This window comes from Balaenoptera borealis (assembly GCF_965194805.1).
Source record: "Balaenoptera borealis genome assembly, chromosome: 4".
Classification (NCBI taxonomy): domain Eukaryota; kingdom Metazoa; phylum Chordata; class Mammalia; order Artiodactyla; family Balaenopteridae; genus Balaenoptera; species Balaenoptera borealis.
The window spans coordinates 102,186,736-102,214,355 of record NC_138861.1 but is presented as its reverse complement, the minus strand read 5'-3'; the positions used below and the strand labels follow the sequence as shown (position 1 = coordinate 102,214,355).

Below are 27,620 nucleotides of genomic sequence, written 5' to 3'. Positions count from 1 at the left end.
AAACAAAATGTGCTCAACACTTTTTGCTGTTACTTTGGGGGACTATACTTTGGACTATAGTCCAATCTTTGGGTTCCTCATTCTCTGCTATACATTATTTTTACTTTTATTCTAGAGTTTTTCAAAGATAAGCCTATGCACTATCTAAATTAGCAATCCCTGGGGTCGTCTACTCTCTGATCCTACCTTATTCCTTATTCTGGCTCTTTGGAGCTAGTACACCAAAGTCTCCAAATACTCTCCCTCATTGCATCTTAGCCTCTGTCTTTATCAATCTGCTGGAATAGTGATTAGGGCCAGTGACGGTGCCATGGGCTTTCCTTAACCTGCCTGACAGTGACTCCTGGGCATCTCACCCATACAAGCTCATGCAAATTAGGCACTACGAGAGCAAGGAAGGCTCGGGGGGGAGGTTTCATTGGCTCCTGGATGCTTCATTTACTTCCAGGAAGTCAAGAAGAGAAAACTGCGCTAACAGAGCATAAATGCTAACACCCATGGGCCCAGCTGACGCCCTGCTGAGGCTGAATGTTTGAGATTTTGCAAGCTAGCTAGGCAATGCTACAAGTTAACATGCTATACAGATTCTGATGTATAGCTGCATTTGCTAATTCTGTTTTCTTAGTATAGCTTTGTCTGTTCTACTTTGTATTTTACATTTCATTTCAACAAATGACAACAAATAAGCAAGAGGTGAAAGAACAGAATGCTCTCTATGAACCTACTGTTATTACTTTATTTAATCAGCACAACTCTCCAATGAGAGAATATCACTGTCTTCATATTAAAAATAAAGCAAACAAAACAAAAAGAGGATAAATAACTTATTCAAAGTTAATAACTCTCAGCACTGGATGTGAAGCCCTACTACACCCAATGCGAAATCTATGCTCTCTTCTGCTACACCATGTTACTTCCATTTGTTCCTCTCAAATATGTACCACTTAAAGAAAACAACTATGAAAGCATACTGCGGCCATATAGTAATGAGAGAGAATTTCTATAAAGTCACACAACAGTCTCATTTCCTCAGGGTCACACTCCATACCCATTTAGTGAAGAATCAGGGTCTGCTCTGGGCGCCACTCATTGAGGATTAAATTGTAATAGATATTTCAGATAATCTTTTATTCCCCAAACTCTGCAGTAGATCAAGGTTCTGGCCATTGTAAAAACTACTCAAAACTTTTGTTGTCATTTTTGAATTTGTATTTTGGACAAAGTTCAGTGGATAGTATACTGTTGAAGGATGCTTTTAATGGGGTGCCTAACAGCAGCTTATGGACAGTGTTACACACCACTGAATATTGCTTATGCTTTATAGTTCACGGTATTGAAAGAGCAGTAGGAAAATTTTAAACATTTATATTCTAAAGCACATAAGCTTATCAATTTTTGTGTGTTTGGCACAGCTTTTGGCACGCTGCAGAAACAAACAAAATAATCACCATCTCTACTGGGTTGAAGAGTGTTGCCTAAAAATGTCACGTCTACCCAGGACCTGTTAATGTGACCTTATTTGGAAATAGGGTCTTTATATATGTAATCAAGTTAAGATGAGGTCATGCTTGTTTAGAGTGGGCTCTAAATCTAGTAAGACTGGAGTCCTTATAGGAAGAGGGAAATTTGGACACAAAAACAGAAACAGAAAAGACCATGAGAAGACAGAGGCAGAGATTGGAGTGATGCATTCATAAGTCAAAGAATGACAAGGATTGCCCTCAATCACAAGAGGGTAGAAGAGGCAAGGAAAGATTCTTCCTTAGAGCCTTCAGAGGCAGTACAGCCCTGCCAACACCTTGATTTTGGATTTCTAGCCTCCAGAACTGTGAGACAATACATTTCTGTTGTTTTAAGCCACTCAGTTTGTGGTACTTTGTTACAGCAGCCCTAGGAAATGAATATGTCATTCATAAATATCCACCTACTATGGGCAAGGCACCTTGCTCAGTGTTGAGAGTATGGACCAGTGGGAATATGAGCCTGGCTTCTGAGGTCCATATCTGTTCTGTGCCTGCAGGTATACAGGAGGAAGGCAAACAAGTTCCACTTCCTTTTAGCTCTAGCCTATCATGTCTCTTCTAAACAGCCACAGACCATTACTATTTTTTTTAATTTATTATTTTTTTACTTACTTATTTATTTATTTATTTATGGCTGCGTTGGGTCTTTGTTGCTGTGCATGAGCTTTCTCTACCTGCAGGGAGTGGGGGCTACTCTTTGTTTGCGATGTACGGGCTTCTCACTGCGATGGCTTCTCTTATTTCAGAGCACAGGCTCTAAGCGTGCAGGCTTCACTAGTTGCGGCACGTGGGCTCAGTAGTTGTGGCTCATGAGCTCTAGAGGGCAGGCTCAGTAGTGGTGGTGTACGGGCTTAGTTGCTCCACGGCATGTGGGATCTTCCCGGACCAGGGCTCGAACCCATGTTCCCTACATTCGCAGGCAGATTCTTAACCACTGCGTCACCAGGGAAGACCCAGACCATTATTTTTTTCCCTCTTCCTCATTACTCCTCATCTCCCAAAACTGCCACTTACATGGTAGAAGTCCTAGTATTTCCTTCTCTCTCCAATATGTTATGCCTTGTACTTGTGTTTTCCTGAAATATAATAAAATGCACAGGTATAAACACACTCTCCACACGGAGCACATATTACATGGTGTTTTTATCAAGCATTGTGTCCCAGCACTGAGCTAGGCACACTCTCACTCAAGCTTCTACAATGCCAGTGTGTGCCCTGTGTGAATGTGGCAGGACCAAAACCACAAAAGCATTATCATAAAACTATGATGTTCACTGGAAAACAAATAGCTTTTACAATCCATCCAATGCATGAAAACAGTAATTGGACTCCCCCAAATGCAGTGGGCCTCCCATGCTTTCTAGTTTAACCTCTACCATCACATCAGTTAAAGTATCTTTTGTCAAACGTGGGGACCACCTTTTATAAGGCGGTCTTTGTAAAATGTAATTCTTCCTAAATTAAAAGAATCAGCAGAAAATGCTCCATTTAGAGAATGGAAGGGAGAGAGGGAGGGAAGAGAGAGAAGTACAGAGAGGGAAGGAGGAAGAGAAGAAAGGAAGGGAGGGAGGGAGGGAAAGAGGGTGGATGGAAGGAGGGGGAACAAATATAATGAGTGAATTCCAGGGGTTCTTCAAATTCTTAATACTGGTTCCCTTGGTGTTGTAAGTTAGGAATTTTTTTAACTGTGCATAATGCTCTATGACTTTGTTTATAAATTTATGTAAGACCTTATAAAAATGAAAAGACCACTGAAATATTAATGTCTGAATTGAGCTAACATTCATTGAGGGCTTATTCTGTTTCAGATGTTGTACCAGACACCTTTCCACATGCTTTTTAAGAATCCTACTGGCATACACAGAGAATCCTAAAGATGCTACCAAAAAACTACTAGAGCTAATCAATGAACTTGATAAAGTAGCAGAATACAAAATTAATGCACAGAAATCTCTTGTATTCCTATACATTAATGATGAAAAATCTGAAAGAGAAATTAAGGAAACACTCCCATTTACCATTGCAACAAAAAGAATAAAATACCTAGGAATAAATCTACCTAAGGAGACAAAAGACCTATATGCAGAAAACTATAAGACATTGATGACAGAAATTAAAGATGATACAAATAGATGGAGAAATATACCATGTTCTTGGATTGGAAGAATCAATATTGTGAAAATGACTATACTACCCAAAGCAATTTACAGATTCAATGCAATCCCTATCAAACAACCAATTTTCCACAGAACTAGAACAAAAAATTTCACAATTCGTATGGAAACACAAAAGACCCCGAATAGCCAAAGCAATCTTGAGAAAGAAAAACGGGGCTGGAGGAATCAGGTGCCCTGACTTCAGACTATACTACAAAGCTACAGTAATCAATCAAGACAGTATGGTAGTGGCACTAAAACAGAAATGTAGATCAATGGAACAGGATAGAAAGCCCAGAGATAAACCCACACACATATGGTCACCTTATCTTTGATAAAGGAGGCAAGAATATACAATGGAGAAAAGACAGTCTCTTCAATAAGTGGTCCTGGAAAAACTGGACAGCTACATGTAAAAGAATGAAATTAGAACACTTCCTAACACCATGCACAAAAATGAACTCAAAATGGATTAAAGATCTAAATGTAAGGCCAGACACTATTAAACTCTTAGAGGAAAACATAGGCAGAACACTCCATGACATAAATCACAGCAAGATCCTTTATGACCCACCTCCTAGAGAAAAGGAAATAAAAACAAAAATAGACAAATGGGACCTAATGAAACCTAAAAGCTTTTGCACAGCAAAGGAAACCATAAACAAGATGAAAAGACAACCCTCAGAATGGGAGAAGATATTTGCAAATGAAGCAACTGACAAAAGATTAATCTGCAAAATATACAAGCAGCTCATGCAGCTCAATACAAAAAAAAAAAAAAAACCCAATCCAAAAATGGGCAGAAGACCTAAATAGACATTTCTCCAAAGAAGATATACAGATTGCCAACAGACACATGAAAGGATGCTCAACATCACTAATCATTAGAGAAATGCAAATCAAAATTACAAAGAGGTATCACCTCACACCGGTCAGAATGGCCATCATCAAAAAATCTACAAACAGTAAATGTTGGAGAGGGTGTGGAGAAAAGGGAACCCTCTTGCACTGTTGGTGGGAATGTAAATTGATACAGCCACTATGGAGAATAGTATGGAGGTTCCTTAAAAAACTAAAAATAGAACTACCATACGACCCAACAATCCCACTACTGGGCATATACCCTGAGAAAACCATAATTCACAAAGAGTCATGTACTGAAATGTTCATTGCAGCTCTATTTACAATAGCCAGGACATGGAAGCCACCTAAGTGTCCATTGACAGATGAATGGATAAAGAGGATGTAGCACATATATACAGTGGAATATTACTCAGCCATAAAAAGAAACAAAATTGAGTTATCTGTAGTGAGGTGGATGGACCTAGAGTCTGTCATACAGAGTGAAGTAAGTCAGAAAGAGAAGAACAAATACCGTATGCTAACACATATATATGGAGTCTAAAAAAAGAAAAATGGTTCTGAAGGACCTAGGGGCAGGACAGGAATAAAGACGCAGACATAAAGAATGGACTTAAGGACACGGGAAGAGGGAAGGATAAGCTGGGACGAAGTGAGAGAGTGGCATGGACATATGTACACTACCAAATGTAAAATAGATAGCTAGTGGGAAGCAGCCGCATAGCACAGGGAGATCAGCTCTGTGCTTTGTGACCACCTAGAGGGGTGGGATAGGGAGGGTGTGAGGGAGATGCAAGAGGGAGGGGATATGGGGATATAAGTATATGTATAGCTGATTCACTTTGTTATACAGCAGAAACTAACACAACAATGTAAAGCAATTATACTCCAATAGAGATGTTAATTTAAAAAAAAGAAAAGAATCCTATTGGCCATTCTGCAATTTATATATGATAAAATTGAGGTGCACAAAATTTCAATAATTTGTGTACAGCCAGACACTGTTATAATAGAGATACTGGGCCTTAAACTTATTTAGGTCTTCAGATTTGAAAGCGTAAATGCTTTTTCCACTGAACCACATGGCTTCCCCAAATATACTTTGCACAAATCCTAGGGCACATGTTATCACGAGAGGGATTTTTGCTTTTAGCTTTTATAAAACAGGCACATGGCCAAATAAGGTAAGAAGTCTTCCATTTTATAGGTAAAATCACACTGTCACATGATGACCTTTAATAACAAAAATAGACAACCTCACAGGTACACAGCATTTAAGCAGCACTTTTCCAACAATGAGCCACAGCTAAAATTGTAAGTTTTGATACTTCGACATGAAGATTCATATCAGGTGCGTTTGCTCAAGAGAGAGGCTGCTCTCTCATTGGGGATAATCAGAAGTTTAAACTTATGGAAAGAATCTGTAGCATCTGCCAGAAGTTCCCTCTAGAAATCAAGGCCCTTCTGATATAAATATGATGTAAACAAAGCATTAAGCATCAAGAGAAGCTTGGAACACAGAAAAAAGTAGACGTGGAGACCCTGGAGGTAGTGTGTTCCACATGGGATACAAGAGAGGTACCTGGACAATACCTGGATGACAACCCCAGATCTGCCTACCTCAAAGATTGCTCAGGGAAACCTTGGGCGTCAAAGTCTTAAGGAGCTGGTTTTACACATCTGACTTCCCTCACAAAAAAATTATTGTGGTCAAAAAATTTATATTTTATTTTTTTATTTTTCATTTTATTGGAGTATAGTTGATTTACAATGTTATGTTAGTTTCAGGTGTTCAGCAAAGTGAATCTGTTATACATATACATCCACTCTTTTTTTAGATTATTTTCCCACATAGGCCATTACAGAGTCTTGAGCAGAGTTCCCTGTGCTATACAGTAGGTCCCTATTAGTTATCTATTTTATATATAGTAGTGTGTATATGTCACTCCCAATCTTCCAATTCATCCCTCCCCCTCCCTTACCCCCTGGTAACCATAAGTTTATTTTCTACATCTGTAACTCTATTTCTGTTTCATAGATAAGTTTATTTGTACCTTGTTTTTTTAGATTCCACATAACTGGTACAGCCACTATGGAGAATAGCATGGAGGTTCCTTAAAAACTAAAAAATAGAGCTACCACATGATCCAGCAATCCCACTCTTGGGCATATATCTGAAGAAATCCATAATTTGAAAAGATACAAGCACCCCAATGTTCACTGAAGCACTGTTTACAATAGCCATGACATGGAAGCAACCTAAATGTCCATCAACAGCGGAATGGATAAAGAAGATATTATACGCACATACAATGGAATATCACTCAGCCATAAAAAGAATGAACTAATGCCATTTGCAGCAATATGGATGGACCTAGAGCTTGTCATACTGCGTGAGGTTAAGTCAGACAGAGAAAGACAAATATCATATGATATCAAATAAATGTTAGAAACTGCATTCTCTATCACTCTCCAGGAAATTCATGATGTTCTTTAGCAGAATAAAGGTGTTGAAGAGCCCTGCATCAAAAGAAACTTAAACTCAGAGTTTCCAAAAATAATTTAGTCAAAGATTCTGTTTTCTTTGTGTTAATTTAATACTGATTAGCACCTCTGATGGAAGAGACAGATTTAGGTAACACTGATATAAGGTAAAACCATCTAACACTAAAGAACATTGGATAGCTCTGCCCATAGGGGCAACCTTAGTTTACAATGATAATTCTCCTCAAAGTTATCATGGAAAAGTTTTTACATTATAGAACTACCAAGCTTCCAAGTACAAAATTATTTGCATGTGGGTTCAAAATGTACTTTGTCAATGGAACAGGAAAGGATTTTAACTAATGCTGTTTCTAATCTGTATTAAATTATCCATTTTATGAAGGCAAGGGTATTTCTTTCTGAACTCCTGCATTCCAGGACCTGGAAAATTCCTAACACATGGGAGGAACCCAATAAATATTCACAGAATAGTTGAATGAATGATTAAGTAATACATAAATGCAATTAAGTTATACTGTTGATTCTCATTATTCACAGTTTCTGTTTTTGTAAATGAGACCACTTGCTAAAATTTACCTATAATCCCAAAATTGATACTTATGGTGCTGGTGGTCATTTACAGATTTGTGCATGTGAAAGCACCCAAAAAATTGAGTCATCTGATATTCACATTCCTAGCTGGCTTGGAGCAAGGTGGCATTCTGCTTTGCTTCCTTAAAAAACTAAAAATCCACTCTAAGTTTTCTGTGGCACACTTTCTCTCATGTCTCTCAAACTTAGGAACTGTGGGCATTTTTAGAATCCAGCTAAGGGAAAGTTTAGATTTATTTATGTGGTTCATGAGCCTTTTTTATGTACAGTCAAGTTATGGATGGCTGTCCTCGGGTAGGAATGGCTTCCACGGATGTGACTACTACCTAATGTGAGAACCCACCTGGTATCATGATCCAAAGGTGACCCATAAATATCTTGGACAGTCCCCAACCCTGAGAGTATATGGATAGAGGATGGACTGCTCCTTACAAAGCTGTTCAAATCTTACAACTTGCAACTTGAGGTCAAAGATATTTTAGGCGTCAAAAACATATCCAATGATTTGAGATAAAAACTCAAATAAAAACAAGCTTGTAAAATATTCAAAAACTTGAGAAAGTCCAAATATGCCATTTTAATTACAATTTAAAGACACGTTACAGCACATTTCAATACAAGAACAAGAAATTACAGACTTCTGATTAGGATGTATGTAAAATTACCTTTATTGTCATTACAAAATGATATTAAAAATGAGAAAAAAAATAAAGAATAATACAGTGTAAAACAGAAGTGATAAAAATGAAAAGTGAAACTATCAATTTAGAAATTATGTTGACATGAAGAAGCATATTGTAACACCAAAAAACAACAACAACTCAGATTACACTAAAAGGAGTAATCATTAGTAGAAGAGATCTATTTTGACTAGAAGTAATGAGTAGGCTTTTGACTAGAAGTAATGAGTAGGCTCTTGGATTGATAATCTAAGTAGTGAAGAGAAATAAATGATGGATCAAATAAATACATTGGAAAAAAGATTTCAATTTCATGTTGAAATGACATAAAACACTGATATTGATGAAAATAACAAACTCTTAATATACTACTAAAATGAAAGCATCGATGATAAACTGGTAATGAATACTGTCAATTCAATGATGATTTAAGATTAATGCACACTGAAGTTTGAAAAATCACAAAATTTTACAACTTATGAAAGAAAATCAGAAGACACTTTCTGTCTATTTGACAATAATCCAAAAAATTAAAACAACATTGCAAATAATGAGTAATGAAGTGAAAGGAAACTTTCCTATTTATAATAAAAAATAAGTATCTATCAACTCTGCTGTAAACCTGAATTATCTTTCTATTCTGTCTATAAGAAGATTGCAAAATCATCAAATAGTATGCAAACAGGCATACGTAAAAATATTACATAGATGCATAAAGCAGTTAATATATTTAGAAGTATGTTACTGTTTTACTTTTTCATATTTATACAATTTGTCAGCTTTTTAAAATTTATAATTTTGAAATTTATAATTTCTCATCCTACATAAATATCCACTTTACACCTAGTTTTCTATTTTAATCATGTAATCTTTTTCTTAAAAGGGTGTCATAAAACTGTATAAACTCCAGACCCCACAAAACCTAAATCTGTTTTTGTATGATAGTAAGATTAAATGACTTAAGTAAACTCCAAGGCCAATTCGAAAATAGAGATCTAGCAAAGCTTATATAATTTGACTTGTTAGAGCTAATGTGTCAGCTTTGACATATGAAGAGGGTACCACTGACACTGTCAGCCTGTAAGAAATGCACACACACACATACATACACATATATACACACATATAGAAGTTTTGAGACATCGTATTTACTTTATATCGCTGCATAATAAATTACCAAAAACTTAGCAGCTGATAACATTATCCATCTATTATTTCACAGTTCTGCAGATCAGAAGTCTGGGCAGTCTTGACTGTGTTCTCTAGTGAGGGTCTCAGAAGGCTGGAATCCAAGTATCAGCTGGTTGGGCTCTTATCTGGAAGTTCTAGGGACTAATCCAATCCAAGTTCATTAAGGTTGTTGGAAGAATCCAGTTCCTTGCGGCTGTCGGTCTGACATCCCCCTCTCTTTGCTGGCTCTCCTCAGGCTGCCCTTTTCTCCTAGAGGCGGTCCTGCATTCCTTCTCACATGACCCCCTCTATCTTCAAATTGTCAACAGTACATTGAATCCTTTTCATGCTTGGAATCTCTCTGTCTTGTTCTTCTGCCACCAGTTGGAGAAGTATGTGATTAGGTTAGGCTCACACAGATAATCTCCTGATCTTAAGGTCACCTTTGATATGTAATAATATAATTGCACAAATGATATTTCAAAATATTGAAAGATTCTATCCATACTCAAAGAGGAGGGAATTATATAAGGGTGGAGGATCATTGAGAGCCATTCTTAGAATTCTGCCTACCACATTCTGTTGTGATAAAATGATTTCATATTTCACATGCAGTCCAAGTCAAGAGGAATCAAGGTTGATGATTTCACAGGGAGCTTGAACCCTGGTCCATATAAAGCTAAGGAAGTAAGGCAGAGAGAGAGCAAGAGACAGAGATAATTCAATAGAGCAGAAGAGAGAGAGAAATAGAGAAACAGACTTGCCATGACCCCAAATACTGTGCATATACTTTTTCCTCTCTGATTTGCTAATGTATTCTCTCTAAGAGAAGAGGAAGAGGAAAACATCTAAAATGTTTTTTTTTTTCTTAAAAGTTATTTGCATCTCCTAATTGGTATGTCATTTCATAATTGCATGCTAGTACCAAATCTAAAGTTCTGAGCCATTCTTATATCTTCCTTCCTTAAGTTGTTTATGCTGTGGAATGTTTGAGCCTATAATTAAATTACTGTCTCTAACAAATTAACCATATCCACACATACATTAACATATCATTATAAGCATGGGAAAACATAGATGTGTGACATAGAACGTCTTGCTGAATGGTTCTGCACAGATCTGGGCTTGCTTTTCTGGTAACTGGCCTCAATTCTGGGGGTAGAAGGAGGCAGAGAACATAATTTCAGGACAAAGAGACAACTTAACCTTTATCTGAAATAAGGTGAAGGTGTGATAGCCGGAAATATTTTTGAGTAAATATCTACTCCAGTCTCCCTTCCTTTCTCACTATGGGAAAAATACGCTTTTTAGTTCCTTAACGTTGGGCTTGGCCATGTGTCTTGCTTTGGCCAACAGAACTCTAGTGAATGTGACGTGACAAGAGTCCTTAAATATATTTAAGGTTTGGCTTGCCTCTCGTGCTCTGGTGACCCACTATGATAAAACCAAACGCCTTCAAACTGTACACTAGAACACATAAATATGGAGCAGAAGTGACAAAGCCTGCTGATCAGCTGAGCCTCCCAGCTGAACCTGGTCTCGATCCACTAAACCAGAGTCACCTACAGACCTGTAAATTTGAAGACAAATACTTGCTGTTGCAAGCCTATTGAATTTGGAATGGTTTGTTACACAGCATTGCTCTAGCAAGAGCTGACTAATAGAAAAGAGAAAGGGAGGAAAAAAATCTAGAAATACAGATTTTGATTTAAATCTGATTCAGTTAAATATATACATATTTATATTCTCTCTCTCTCTCTATATATATATACATATATATACATACATATATATATAGCACATGTCTATGTATATGTGTAGTGTTTTCTTAACAGTGTATCACACTTATAAAACTACTCTCTTTGGTAGATAATTTTATGCTACAATTTATATTTAAAGAGGTCCTTATATAATAATATTGCTCACAGTGAAATGTAACAGCAGTGCAGCTGCAAGTGTTATTTTTCCTTGTTGGACTATCAGCCACTGTAGCCTACTGCTTATTCATAATTTTTTTAAAATTAATTAATTTATTTATTTATTTTTGGCTGTGTTGGGTCTTCGTTTCTGTGCGAGGGCTTTCTCTAGTTGTGGCAAGCGGGGGCCACTCTTCATCGCGGTGCGCGGGCCTCTCACTGTCGTGGCCTCTCTTGTTGCGGAGCACAGGCTCCAGACACGCAGGCTCAGTAATTGTGGCTCACGGGCCTAGTTGCTCCGCGGCATGTGGGATCCTCCCAGACCAGGGCTCGAACCCGTGTCCCTGCTTTGGCAGGCAGATTCTCAACCAATGTGCCACCAGGGAAGCCCCTTATTCATAATTTTAAAGGGATCTTATAACTCTATAAACATAGGCATATGCAGAAAACTGCCTTTTGAGAAGGCTATGACCTTCTAAATATTCCAAATATATATAACATCTAATTTTGTGAGATGTTTGATTTTTATAAATAAGAGAAAAATACTTGCAAATCACATCAAGGTCACAACTGTCCCCCCTGCATCAAAGTAACATGAAAAGAAAAACAGGAATACTGGGGCAGAAATAACATTTCAAAAGCACTGCTGAAATAAATTTAAATGAATGGGAAAGCCTTCTTCTACTTCAACAGTTGTAAAAGCACATCATTGTCTATAAAGATTTCTGACCATAGGATTTCCTACTCACTATGAAATCAAAGACAGTGAGTGGCAACACCACATAATCCAAGTGAATGATCAATACGTAAAGTGCTGAAAATGTATACTTTCTTACCAACTTCTGTATCTAAAAATACCTGGATGGTTTCAAATTGCTGAAATCATTACAACCAATTGCTGGAGGAGAATAAGGAGGGTTGGCAATGAGTAAAGGACTGTCTTACACATAGTTCTTCACCAGTAGGGACAGCACATATGCAATGACATGTGGCTGAAACTAGGAAACCCTCTCCCATTTATAAAATTATTATTGAGGCACCATCATTTTTCTTTTTAAACTCAATTTTAATTCATATTCTAGATTCAAATTGTTATATTTTAAAATCTAGAGCAGGGTTTCTCAACCTCAGCACTGTGGACATTTGGGGCTGGGTAATTCTTTGTCGTGTGGGCTGACCTTCTCATTATAAGATGTTCAGCAGCATCCCTGGCTTCTACATATTAGATACCAGAAGCACCCTCTAACCTGAAGCTGTGACAACCCCCGAATTCTTCATACATGGCCAAATATTCCCTGGGGACAAAATTACCCCCAGCTGAAAACCAATGATCTAGAGAAACGTAATGCAATATGTTTTTTCTTCCAATACCAGATGCTAATCACAAGCACCAAAAGAGCCACAATTTTATCATGTTTACTATTTGCCAGACACAGAGTAACTCATTTTACTCCTCACAAAAGTGAAATGCCATATATATTAGTATTACCTCCATATTACTGATGAGAAACTGAAGCATAAAGAAGTTAAGTGACTTGCTCAAGCAGTTAAACAAGACGAAAAGACAACCCTCAGAATGGGAGAAAATATTTGCAAATGAAGCAACTGACAAAGGATTAATCTCCAAAATTTACAAGCAGCTCATGCAGCTCAATACAAAAAAAACAAACAACCCAATCCAAGAATGGGCAGGAGATCTAAATCGACATTTCTCCAAAGAAGATATACAGACCGCCAACAAACACATGAAAGGATGCTCAACATCACTAATCATTAGAGAAATGCTAATCAAAACTTCAATGAGGTATCACCTCACACCAGTCAGAATGGCCATCATCAAAAAATCTACATACAATAAATGCTGGAGAGGATGTGGAGAAAAGGGAACCCTCTTGCACTGTTGGTGGGAATGTAAATTGATACAGCCACTATGGAGAACAGTATGGAGGTTCCTTAAAAAACTAAAAATAGAGCCTGGATTTGAACACAGGAATTTCTCCCCTTATGGGGAGAAAGTCCTAAATGAAATGGGCTTCAATACATCAGGATTCCAGCAAGACCCTGGACACATGAGCAGTGTCCCCTTGGAGCTCTCTTTGCTCATCTATTACATCTGGGAGCTGAGCAAGATGACCTCAGAGGATCTGTGGGTCCCTAAATTATAGGCAGATCTATTTGGCTGGATTTATTTCAATAAAGGCAAGTTAACCACACATTAGATAATGTCCAGCTACAGCAGCTCAGTTCCTAATGGCAGGCATCCATCTTCACTGATTGAAATTCACAGTGTTTTAGTGCGTACATTTCCTTAAACCCACCACTGTGAGAAAACTCTGCAGGAAGAGAGACTGCTCACAAAACAGTCTTGCAAATTTTTTCATGGATCTCTTTACAAGGTCTTCAAGGTCACAGCCAATCACAGACATGTTTGGAGAGAATACACATAAATTCTCCCTTCCTGCATAGCCAACGGCAGAAAGGAGTTAACTGCTAGCCAGATGACAGCGAAGACTAACATTTGAAGTAAGTGCCAGAAAATGTGATCAGCCCGAGATTGTTAATTAAATTAATAATGAACACTGGAAGAAGCCAGTTTCCTCATCTGAGATGCCTACTGTAAATCCCATTCTCAAAACAAATTGCAAGACTACCGTGCATGAGAAAATGCTAAATTCCATTCCGTAACCTCCCTGAAAATTTGCCTTCACTAGTTTATCTGTCTCTAACCTCTCTTCTCCCTCAATGAACCTATTCAGGTGTTGTTAAAACCACTTTTTTTTTTTTTTTATATTATTTGGTCTTCGTCCAAATTTTTTTTTTTAATTAATTAATTTATTTTTTATTTTATGGCTGTGTTGGGTCTTCGTTTCTGTGCGAGGGCTTTCTCTAGTTGTGGCAAGCGGGGGCCACTCTTCATCACGGTGCGCGGGCCTCTCACTATCGCGGCCTCTCTTGTTGCGGAGCACAGGCTCCAGATGCGCAGGCTCAGTAATTGTGGCTCACGGGCCCAGTTGCTCTGCGGCATGTGGGATCTTCCCAGACCAGGGCTCGAACCTGTGTCCCCTGCATTGGCAGGCAGATTCTCAACCACTGCGCCACCAGGGAAGCCCAAAACCACTTTTAAATCCACATTTTCTGTGGCTGAGTAAGGGCAGATGCATAAACCCTAATAATTGACCATGGAAACTATGACTATACATCTGTCACGGGGGCTCATGGCAGAATGGGTGGTGAGCGTCCCTCAGTATAGCTAACATCTTCCCTATAAATGAAAGTCCTCTCCACGTTATGCTAAGTGAAGTAAGTCAGACAGACACAAATACTGTATGTATCACTTATACGTGGACTATAAAAAATACAACAAACTAGTGAATAAAACAAAAACAGAAGCAGATTCACAGATACAGAGAACAAACTAGTGGTGACCAGTGGGGAGAGGGATGAGGGAGGGGCAGTACAGGGGTAGGGTATTAAGAGGTACAAACTATTATGTGTAAAACAAGCTACAAGGATATATTGTATAGCACAGGGAATATACCCAATGTTACATAATAGCTATAAATTGAGTATAAACTTGAAAAATTATGAATCACTGTATTGTATACCTGTAACTTATATAATATTGTACATTAACTAGACATCAATAAAACAATAAATAAATTTAAATTAAAAAAACAAAACAATAAAAAAAATCCCACTTTTCTGTTACCGTAACTGCTCATTTCACGCAATTCCTTAAAGTCCATCACCACCTCTATCCCTGATGGGTCAAAATTCTTGACCACTTAACCCCCCTCCCCATAGACATGATCCCAGACATGTATTCTTACAAATTCCAATGGAAAAATAATGAGGTATACAGTTGCCTACATGGTCAACGACTTTTGGCATAATGGAGAGTCCAGGAGAGCTATATCCTGAATTTATTTATTATGATTTTTGACAGAGAAATTTTGTGAAAGTACACCATAAACAAAACTTTTAAAAAGAAAATACAGTTCTCAGTCTTTCTGAGCCAGAAACCCACAGTGCTATGTCTAGTACCAAAGACTCCCTCCTCTGTCCCCTTCCATAGCTGGATGCATTAGCACACTTTAAAATGTAACAAGATCCTATTTTATAACACAGGGAACTATATTCAATATCCTGTAATGAACCATAATGGAAATAATGTGGAAAAGAATATATGTATGTATAACTGAATCACTTTGCTGTACACCAGAGACTAACACAACACTGTAAATCAACTATACTTCAATAAAGAAATTTGTTAAAAATAAATTAAAATGCTTTAGAGGGTCATTTATGGTTATTCACTGCATATTCAGATAGTTTTATAACCCAATTACATTCTTGAAAATGTTAAGAAACAGAAATAATACAAACAAAAAAACACAGAAAACATGAGCCATTGTTATTATCATATATATGATATATACAAATAAATGTATTTATGAGTAAACTGCTGTGTATAAAAATGTATCCTTTAATTGTTATACAAAACTGAAAAATGCTCTGTTACTTCTTCACTTCAAACTCTGAAAATTTTTCATAAGGGCATGATTATATTTGGAAAACAGAAACACACTTAGCTTTTTCAAGAGCAATGCAATGAAGCAAATGATAGAACTCTTTGGTTCTCGTAGCTTTTAATGATAAATCTTCCCATATTGAATAATTATAATTTCTACCTGTACCAAATCCATAGCCAGTCTCACACTGCCTTGCCATTATGATACTAAGAACTTTCCATACTGAATTATTAAATGATCTTTGGAGTTGGCTACAGTTCATAGAAATGTGACAGTCCAATGTGTCTTAGTGCTGTGAACTGTTACCAAAAGACTAAGCATCCTTGACAGCCTGATAAAAAATTAATTATTATTCTTTCAATGGAAAGGACACAATTCCGCCAAAAGCTATTAATTGTGGAGCTTTCAGAGTGCTCAATTTCTTGGAGAAACACTAGGCTATTTCATGAGGATTAAATAGAATATACAAGATATCTAGCCTTGCCTGGCACACCTTGGGTCTTTATACCTTAGTTCCTTTCACTGGCCCTAGAATTTTTTGTCTTCCTTCCTCCATAAATGGCAGTTAATCTTTGAAGAACAGACGCAGCAGTCAAAATGGAAAACGGAAGAAATACTGGATTGTGACAAAAGATTTCAGTTAAGAGATACTTAAATACAGTTAAAGTATTCAGGTACTCCAGGCAAGTGCAAATGGCTTGTCTGTCCAGTTCTAGATGATCATTGGGTTATTGTATAGATTGAGAAAGATAGGGGAGAGCTTTACTAAAAGCCTATTTGTTGCAAAATATAGGCATTCTTATTTTTACAACTAGTAAGTATGGAATTCATGTGGTAAAATTATATTATTGAATCATGTGATTAGGAAAAGGTCAATTAGATACTTAGTTTCCAAAATTCCATTCATTTGAAGAAAAACAAGCTTCTAATCTTACCATTTAGTGATAATTCCTTCAAACCACAAACACAAGATCCTGCAAAGTGCTGATTAAGTTAAGTTAGGCTATTACTGGATATAACAGAAATGCAGGTAAAGGATTAATTTGCAAAAATGTACTAATAAAAGACATTAGTCTTTTTCCTTTGAAGTCAACTTAGTGGATTGAGGTCATTTACCAATCTTGCATTAGAGGAGCTATTTTAAGCATCTAAAAATTGATCATTCCAAAACTGAATAAATAGTGTGCAGAGATCACTTTGCTATTTTCTTTTGTTATTATGAAGTTATAAGAAATCCCTTCCTATGGAATATTTCTTGCCCATGCCCTGATCGGATATAACCGTGGAGTTTGAAAGTCTCTAGGACTGTGAATACTTTTATTTTCAAAAGGGTTAGAGGTTGAGAAGGATGTGGAGGATGGAGCGTTATCTCTATTTGCCACAGCAAAGCCTATTTTTTAAATATCTCGTTTTTTAGGCTTCTCTTGGCAGACTGACCTTTCCTTAGAGTAGCTTATCTTGCTGTGGAACACTATTCCCAGGCCTCCTGGGGTTCACAAAGCTATGAAGAAGCAGAGTCAGAAAATAAAGGGGATGTGGGAACAAAACATACAATCAAAACAAAATTTCTGCTAAGTTAGAGTAGGATGTTGAAGAACCTCTGAAACGCCAAAGGTGGCTTTTCAACGTCCTAGCTCACATCCTGCTCAGCTGTCCTGAGAAAAGAAAGCAGCAAGAAGCTCAGCCTCTTGCGGAATAAGCACTAGGTGGTGACTGACGGGAAAAAATAAAATCTTTCTTCCAAGGGCAGAGAGCACTGATGAAAAAGGCTAGTCAATGCAGCATACTTGAAGAATTGTAGGAAACCCCTGGAAGCTCAAAATGGGGCATAAAAGAGTTGAAATAACTTGTTCTGAGCGCAGGTGTGCGTAGTCTGAAAGTTGCTTACTGTGGAAAGATCAGGAACTTGAGTCAACCATAGCAACCTCAAAATGCCATCCATCTCTCTCAAGCTTTTTGCTAATCTCCACTAGCATATCTGTAAATTGAAGCCAACAATAGCAGCCTTGCAGAAGTGTGGAAAGGAATGAATTGAGAAAATGTATATGAAAATACCTATTGTAATATTTGCATATCTTACACCTTCATGGAAGTTTGTTTCTTTTTCCTAAGACTAATGCCAATGCTAGAAGGCGATGCTCTACAAGGAACACAGAGACAGAGCTGGGGTTTCAGAGATGCAGGTGTGCCACCTGAGACCCCTATTCTGCTTGAGGAAGCACCTTAGTAGTTACGTGATCTCAGGGCATGTTATTGAGATTTTTTGAGCTTCAATTTAGTCAGTTATAAAATGGGATCATAATAATTCACCATCTCATGTAGTTGTTATGAGCATTAAAGTAGAAAATGAAAGCAAATTTCCTTGCATATTAATATTAGCCTTTGTCATTATTACCATCATTGTTAGTATAGGACGAGAGAGTCAAAAGTTCTGCCAAAAAAATAAAAAGTTCTACCTTCTCCCTTTCTCTTCTCTTATAAAGACACTTGTCATTGGACTTAGGGCCCACCCTAAACCCCAGGATGATTTCATCCCAAGATCCTAACCTCAAAGATCCTTTTTCCAAATAAGGTTACATTCATAGTTTCCCCAGTGTTAGGAGATGGTCACATCTTTGGAGGAACCCCAATTCAATCCAAATGTGAAGAATATAAATTGACATATTACGTAATGCCGAGTAGTGATAGTGCTCTAAAGAACAAGGGTTAAGGATGAATGGGGGATGATCTTTGGAGAAAGCAATGAGTAGAGGCCTTCTGAAGGTGACATCTGAGCCAAGAGCTGAAAGACACCATGAAAGAGTAAGGTATGCAAACAAATGGAGGACACATGCCCTAGACAGAGTGAGCAGCAAATGCAAAGAGAGACAGGAAAACCAAGAAAGTTGGGGTGGCTGGAAGTACAGCGAGGCAGCAAGGCAGTAGGGAAAGAGATGAGGGGGTTGTTACGAACTGAATGCATCAGCCCAAAATTCAGATGTTGAAATCCTAATCCCCAATATGATGACATTAGGAGGAGGGCTTTGGGGAGTTCATGAGGGTGGAGCACTCAGTAATGAGATTAGTGCCCTTAGAAGAAGAGACATGAGAGAGCTTCCTTCTTGTCTCTGCCCTCCACCATGAGAGGATCCAAGGAGAAGACGGACATCTGCAACCCAGAAGACTCTCACCAGAACCTGGCCATGCTGGCACCCTGACCTTAGACTTCTAGCCTCCAGAACTGCGAGAAATAAATTCCTGTTGCTGATAAGCCACCCAATCTATGGTATTTTGTTACAGCAGCCTGAACTAAAGAGCATACAGGTCATGAGGAGGATTTTGCGTTTTATTCCAAGTTTGATGGGGAGGCTGAGAGCAGCACAGATATCTTCATCTTTAAGGCACACATTCTATTTTAAGCCAAACCCTAGACATAGGCCTAAACATTTAAATATTGTGTTCTCAAATAATTAGCTCTAATAATGAGACAGTACTCTAAGAGCAATCCTTTGCCAATATTAAAACTAAATTTGAGATTTCCTACCATTTCTTTTCATCATCTTGTGCTTCAGTGAACATGTCATGCGTCGGCATAAACGATTCCTTCTGCCTGCCTGCCCTCCCCATGTGGCTCTTCCCTCTGCCGTGGTTGCTCAGAGGCAGCTCACCCTCCCTCCATGCTCCAGGGCACCTATTCCCTGAGCACTTCCTTCACTGCACTGTCACCGTCTGTTTACAAGGCTGCTTCCCCCACTGGACTCTGCAGTTCTTTATGGCCATGTCGATGTGTTACTCATCTTTGCAGTCCCAGAAATTAGCATATTGCACAATGGGGCCGAATAAATGTCTGTTAAATGTGTAGAGGAATCTCAGTCTTTTTTGACTTGATTTTGCCCGGGGTTCATTCATTCCATCCCATTAATTAATTAAACATAGACTCTCTTTCAGTGTTTAGTGAATTTGTAGAGGGTTAGTGCCAGGACACAAGCTAAACATTTTTCTAACCGTTCATCAGAATTGCTCTCAGCTACTGGCCTATTATTCTTGAATTGGAAATGCCTCAAAACGCTGATGCATGTGAGAATGTTTCCCCTACATTAAGTCTGAGATAACGCACAAAGAGAGCTGCATTCACCCATCTGAGGCCACCCACCAAATCCCTGCAACAGAGCAGCCAAATCTGTGATTCAGGGAACTGCTTTCTTCCACCCCTGTTGTGTACTGAGCTCACTGAGGTGTGTTGTATTTTCAGGCACCTGAGTCCTGGAAAAATCAATAAAATCTGTGAACCGTACACCCCCCACACACACACATACACATACAAAAGCAGTGAAAAGAGTCTGCTCCCTTCAATGACTCCAGCATGAATGGACCCAGCAGCCATGGCCTTCAGTGATGCCTCAGGGCAATGGGGTCTTTGGAAATACTCAATTTTTTGATGAATCAAATTCTCCTGATCGAATTTCTCTAATGAAAACTCCGAAGTGAGTATGTACAGTTGTGTTAAAGCATGAGAGTTGTGGAAATAAGAACACAGAACCAAAACGGATGCATCTTACAGAAGGAAGAGGCACCTGAACCATTTTAGACATCTACTCTCAATTATTGGTGGGAATAAGAAATATTTCAGATGGACTTCTATTTCATGTTTGAAAAATGTCTTCCTTTAAATAAATATTGAATTTATCCAATTAGCCTGAGCATCTAAACAGAGAGGGAGGCCACCATTATAGGTGGCAAAAATAGAATCACTGTGACCAATGTCCCCTGTTATTCCCACGGTTGTCAGATCCAGGTCTCAACTCCAGATCCAGGTCTAGTTAGCTGGTCTATCAGAGGCTGGAAGCATGCTGGCCCAGGTGTGCCTGCGGACACAGCTGTATGCTATAAAAAACACAGGCTTAGTTAACTGTGGAATGATTTCAGATCTCAAATGTTGCAGGGAAAATATCTTTTGGTTTGTTGCATCACAATATACTACTGAGGTAAATGAATTTTGCTCAAAACATTTGTAAGGCCAACAGTTTTTTGTTTTTGTTTTTATAGGGACAAGAAACGTATGTTTTAAAATGAATTTTGAGAACATTGAGAAATGTTCATAGATTAATGGCTTTCAAGGGACAGCCTTCAAGGGATAATTCTAATGGTATTGATCTGATGGCAATTCTTTTTTTTTTACATAGTTCTTTCATTTTATGAAGTGTTTTCTCAACAGATATGTTAAGTACATGGTTCAGCAATCACTATATCCAATTTAGAGATTAGGACTATCTAGTTTAGAGGAGTTAAATAATTTGCCCCAGTTCTCACAGTTGATTTGTGTCAGAGATGGGACACAAACTCGTCTTTTATCTCCTGGTTTACATAGGAATAAACAGTCAAACCTCCTGAGAAGCGTTACCCTCCTCAAGGATGGGATGATGTGTTTTCTTTCGTCCAGACGATTTCAGGAATGGTTGCCATTACTGATTTCTCAAACTGTGCCAGTTACCTTGAAATAACTCTACAGGACAGTTTATTGCAAAGGGTCCTCTGTGGAACACTAATTCCAAAATACATCAGTAGACATTACTGAAAACAATATTAAAAAATTGTCATGGAAAACACTGGGTTAAATTATGTGAAACAGATTTCTTTACTGCAGCACTTAACAACCACCTTAAATATAAATATGTGTATCACATACCTTCCAGTAGTGGGTAGAGTACACAGCACTTCCTAAATATGTTTGACCACATGACTGCTTTATGATTTTTCCCCTAGATAACTATTTAGGAATGCTCTACTGATGGAAAGTTTAGTGCCCTATAGTAATAGACCTTCCTAGATTTCATATACACCACAGAAAACACACACAGGGTAAATTATACTGTGACAACACTGATGTAATTACCCTGGCTGGTTTCACCATGGATCTTACCAGAATTGCATTATTTCACAGTCATAAAGATGGCAAGAAAGATCAGAAGGGTTAAATACAGTATTGGGGAAAAATAGAAATAAAAATGAAAATTGCCACCATATATACTTAGTCTTTAACATGGTTATAGAAAAATGTCCTGTATAAAGATAAAATTTATGACTCCAGTAATACTTCAATGGTGATTTTATGAAAAATTCTCCACTTTAAGCTCCCTGATTATCAATATTTTGCATCTTAAAATCAGAAAACTAGAGAGAACAACGTGTCCTGGCGACATGGAACGGAGAGTAGGAAATTTCCAAGTGGACTCAAATCCACCACTCAGGTCTCATTAGCACTATTCGCTGGCCCATAGCAGTACTTGGTAGTGAGGATATCCTTGAGATAATGGTACATCCCATTTTCTAATTTTGAATCCAAAGTCAAACACTTTGCAAATAACTTAAACTAATTTAGGCCACAGTGAATTCACTTTCCTTCCTGGGTTTTGTAACTTCTATAGTTTTGTTTTTCTATAAAACAAGGGGTGGGGGAAATGAGTAAAGGTGGTCAAAAGGTACAAACGTGTAGTCATAAGTTCTGGAGGTGCAATATACAGCCTGGTATAGTTAACAATGCTGTATTGTATTTTGGTTGCTAAGACAGCAAATCTCAAAAGTCCGCATCACGAGAAAAAAAAAAACTTTGTAACTATGTGAGTGATGAATACAAACTACACTTATTTGCTAATTATTTTGCATTATATACATGTATCAAATCATTATGATGTACAGCTTAAACTAATACAATATTATATGTCAATTACATATCAATAAAACTAGGAAAAAACAAAAACAAAACAGGTACCAAGGAAGGAACCAGGATTCTTCCACTACAGGCGGCCAGGTGCTGGACCAGCAATGGAGAAGGGCACATGGGACTTATGGATGAGCAGAAAGGGGAAAGAGCGTGGATGTCAATGCTGAAGTTCCTGGCTGAGAGCCTGAATAGAAGCTACTGTGAAGGGGAGGTGGTTCTGATTCTTTCTGATTTTAAAAGTAGCCAGGGAGGTGTGCTGTGGCCAGAAGTGTCTGTGGCCAGATACTTCCTGTAAACCAGAGTGTACTGCATCCAAGGGCTATGCTACAAATCAGCTTTATTTTGGATATTTGCAGTCATTGTGCCTGTTACCTTAAATGAGAAGCAGTCTGTGTTTTTTCAGGATATAAATTTACCAAAGTAATACAAACCATACATTGCTAGCCTTATTAGGGAGTGCTGCCTTATTGAGTGACATAAAAAAGAAATATCTAGGTACAAAAACTAAGGACATCAACACCATCTATTTAGATACAACCATCAAAAGTGATGATTAAAAGAAAACAATGATCTCTTGCTTGTTTAGAGCCATGCCATGATAATAAATTAATTGGAACATGAAGCAAAGATTTTATAGATCATGCTTTACCAGATGTTGTAATGTTAAGACTGTGGTGATTAAAAAGTAGTCAGCAGCTTGTGAGTGGTATAAGCAGTTCTTACTTTGGCCATTTGCTCTTTGCTGATGTGACTTCCTAATCCTTGCCATTCTGTTCAATGTATTTCATTGAGTCAATAAAATTAACCCACATGCATAAGGATCTTTCCCTGTACCTTTTTACCTAGCGGATGAGAGAATGGGCTTTGGAATCAAAGGGACCTTAATTTACCTGTAAGCTCTGCCATCTGTTTTGAATAAGACAAGTTTTCTAAGCCTCTGTTTTCCCGTCCGTAAAACACTGGATAATAAAAGCTACCTAAATAGACATATTTATGGCCAAATGGAATGAATATAAAGCTTTAGAACAGTATGTAGCACATAATCATCAGCAAATAAATGGTAAGAAATAATTATAATAATAATTATCACCTACTTTTAAGGGTGATTCAATCCAAATCTTTCACTATTTGGATGAGGACACTGAATTACTTAGTTCTAAATAGTCTCAAAGAACTTTAAAAAATTTATTTGGCAATATACTGTAGACCCACCATTTGTCAAGCTCTGTGGTAGGCACTGGAAATTCAAAGTGCATACATTCTCCACTAGTGCATATACACTACTTATTCATACCCAGATTTATTCAAGAAATTACTGACGGCAGCTGCCTCTTGAGTTCAGAGTATAAACAGGGAACGATGCACACGAAGCACCCCAGGATGCCATGGAGGTCTAAACAGTGTTGATGAATGAAAAGAAGAAGCAATAACTCTGCAGTGAAAGTCACTTCAAAGAAAAGGCGGTGACTTACTGGGTCTCGAAGGAAGAGAAGGAGCAGAGTGGACCATACCTTGTAGGGTGGACAGAGAGAGTATCAACTCTATTTTACTAATGAGACAACCAAGAACTTGAAAAAAAAACATCAATTGTCCATGGTCGCATAACAGATTAGAGGCTGAATTGGAACTGAAATTCAGGTCCTGTGACCCATATCTACTAACACCTCAATGCTTTATAGTCCACTCTTTCTCTTATTCGCCCAAACAAGTAATGTGTTTTCAGGAAGAAATAATTTCAGCTTTTCAGTTCCACTGGGGATAACTTTTTACTTAATTTCTTCATTTTTCATGGAATAGTTTTCTCTTACTTGATTTATACCTTTACTTGCTTTTATTTCATTTTACTTTGACTTTTTGCTTCTTAATCAGGTGCTGCTCCTTTGAGAATATTTCATTCTCTCTTTGTACGTAGCAATTTGCCCCCCACCCAGGGAGTTAATTTATGCATATTCTAAAAACAAGCAGATAATGTAAATGCAAATAGGCTTCCAATGATACTTCATGGGGATCTAAATCGAACTTTGTTTCACTTGGTGTGGCCTGATGCACAATATCCTGACCTTAAGGTCATGTACCCTTGGGTTATTCCAGTTGTAAAACCAACTCTACATTTGATTTTCCGATTATTATATAGTTATGTTTATCATAACTCTGATTAGAGGTCACTGCAGCAAATGGACCATAGCTCAAAGTTGTTTCTGCAATTGAGCCGTATTAAAAGTTAAAGTGTATCCATAAATAAGTGCCTATTACAGATCAAAGTTCTGAAAATTAAATATTCACAAATACAACTCATTTTACAAAACCACAGACTCAAAATTACTGAAAGCCAAATGATAGTAGTACTTAGTACCAAATAATCTTAGTTATGTCTGCCTTTAGTATACTGTATTAATGTTAAGCAACTTCTTTTATAGCTTAAGAGGACTATAGCTTATTTGGGGAATGAGAGCAAATATAGCTCTCATTCATGGGAGTTGAAATGTTAATGTCTAAACAATGATAAGGTATCACCTAATATTATATTATTTAATGCATTGGCAAGGATACCATTTTAGGTTTATTTACTTCACTGATTGACTTGATTCTGGCCCTTTTAAAAGCTTAATAAATTTGGGCATATTTCTTTTTATGATTATTCACAGAAGATAACAAGCTTTAATTTCTGTAACCCTCTAGGAAGGTTCAGCCAACAAGTACAAAACTGTGTGCTGCTATGAAGTGTCTAGGTTGATGCCTCCACAAAAGAACAATGAAACCTTGTTCTTATTGATACTAAATAGATTATACTACATAATTAAAAGGGAAAAAATCAATGCTGGAAAAAGAAAACAAGCAATACAATTAGAACCACATTTTGATTTGTCTTGGAAACTTTTTTTGGTATTAAAATTACTGGTCTATTAAATTGCATGAGGAAAAATAATAGATCTCGTTACATGGAGTGTTCCAGTTTGCCACAGTTGGAGTCTGGATTACACACTTATTTGTTACGTGCACTGAAGCAAGTTAGGGAAATACAGATTAGTAAGGAAATAACCTTTTCCATTAGGGGAGTTTCGATGTCCTCAGGACCTTTTGGAGGATTAGTAGGAACATAAAGAAGAGTGAAGTAACCATTTGTACCCATTGTCCAAAGTGAACAACAAGCACTAGAAAAAGATGGTTTTCCTTTCAGCATCCTTTCCTGATAGGAAGGAAAGAAAGTGGGAGTGAAAGGGAGAGTCCATTAAAGACTAAAAACAGGGCTTCCCTGGTGGCGCAGTGGTTGAGAATCTGCCTGTTAATGCAGGGGACACGGGTTCGAGCCCTGGTCTGGGAAGATCCCACATGCCGCGGAACAACTGGGCCCGTGAGCCACAACTACTGAGCCTGCACGTCTGGAGCCTGTGCTCCACAACAAGAGAGGCCACGATAGTGAGAGGCCTGCACACCGCGATGAAGAGTGGCCCCCACTCGCCGCAACTGGAGAAAGCCCTCGCACAGAAACAAAGACCCAACACAGCCATAAATAAATAAAATAAATAAATAAAGATACATGAAATTGCTAAAAAAAAAAAAAAAAAAGACTCAAAACAGAAGGGATGGAACTATAATGTCCTTAGACATCACTGAAACAGGAAAGTCTGTTTGATCACTTCCTCAGACCAAAGACTAAATAGACTTCAGGAATTGATTTACTCTCCTCTTACCCCTCAAAAGTGATCTCAGAAACAATTCATGGGACTTGTCCTTTTAATTTTGATCACTTAATCTCTGATGAACAGCAATGATTCCACTGGCTTTCTTCATTTAGAGGAATGTGCCAGCTTGATGCACGCTCTATATCCCACCAGAAACATCAGACCAAAACAGTTAAAGAAGTAAAAGTTAAGACAATTATATTATTCACTATCATTACTAAGGAAAGGATTATAATAGGTGCCATGAATTGAGCATTTAGTATTTACTAGGAGTGGTATGAAATGTTTCACATATTGATACATAATATAATTTAATCTTTTATGTCAGCCTGCCTCAAATCAGTTTTTTGATACCAGAGCCCATCCTTGCTTTTTGCAACATCATGCTGCCTTCTACACGGTTCATTTATAAGGAAGGTCCCATCCCTTGGCTGGTGGGGTGAAAATATGATCCAAGGCTAGTTAATGAGAACTCCTTGATGATGATTAGTTTAGCAATGAACACGTGAGGAAAAGTGTCTGACCAGTGTGACAGAATCCTGGGACATCTCCTGAAATCATCCAATTTTGTGAAAAACCCTCTGATCATCTATTGTGGATCTATGACTAGTAAAGTCTATCCCTTCCTTTCTTTCTCCCTACGTTCCCTCTCCTGCCCTTTTAATCAGACTTGTAGTAAGCTCATTCACCATGAAAACTCTGGAAAAATCATTTTTACATTTTAAAAGAAATAAAATGAAGCTTTAATATACTGTTATAGAAAAGTTGCTGAACCCTGGGATATATAAGACTATCAAAGTATTATTGAAGCATACAAGCAATTCTAGAAGAGTCAGAATGAATGATTAGAGTTTAAGTGGCTATCATTAACATTTAATTTACAGCAGAGGATAAGACTTTCACCATATTAAAGAGCCATTATCAAGAATGAACGTATGTGCACATTACATCTAAATGGCTCCCCCACCTCTTGGGATAACTTGGGATCACGTCTAACTAAAAGAGCATTAATTGTGTACTTCTAATAAACATTCGTGTTTAAATTCCTCCAATCAAATGACATGTAATATTTGGAGATTTAATGATAACTTGGTGACTTTAAATATCAGAACTAAATAATGAATCACATATTTATTGTGTATCAAATAGAAATGGGAAAACTTTTTATAACCAACACAAAAAAGGTATTAAAAAATCATGTAGAAAATAAAACGGGGAGGAGCCTCAAGATGGTGGAAGAGTAAGACGAGGAGATCACCTTCCTCCCCACAAATACATCAGAAATACATCTACATGTGGAACA

The 27,620-nt window shown here is 37.7% G+C and overlaps 1 protein-coding gene and 1 long non-coding RNA gene across 3 annotated transcripts in view; one reads left to right on the top strand and one right to left on the bottom strand.

Annotated features, from left to right (window-relative positions):
- Positions 1-27,620, bottom strand: part of KCNIP4 (potassium voltage-gated channel interacting protein 4) — a 1,207,795-nt gene that overhangs the window by 774,752 nt on the left and 405,423 nt on the right. The window lies entirely within an intron of this gene.
- Positions 8,540-26,314, top strand: LOC309627362. The gene is made up of 2 exons (XR_014243708.1): positions 8,540-14,163; positions 14,510-26,314. It is a non-coding gene; the product is annotated as an uncharacterized lncRNA (long non-coding RNA).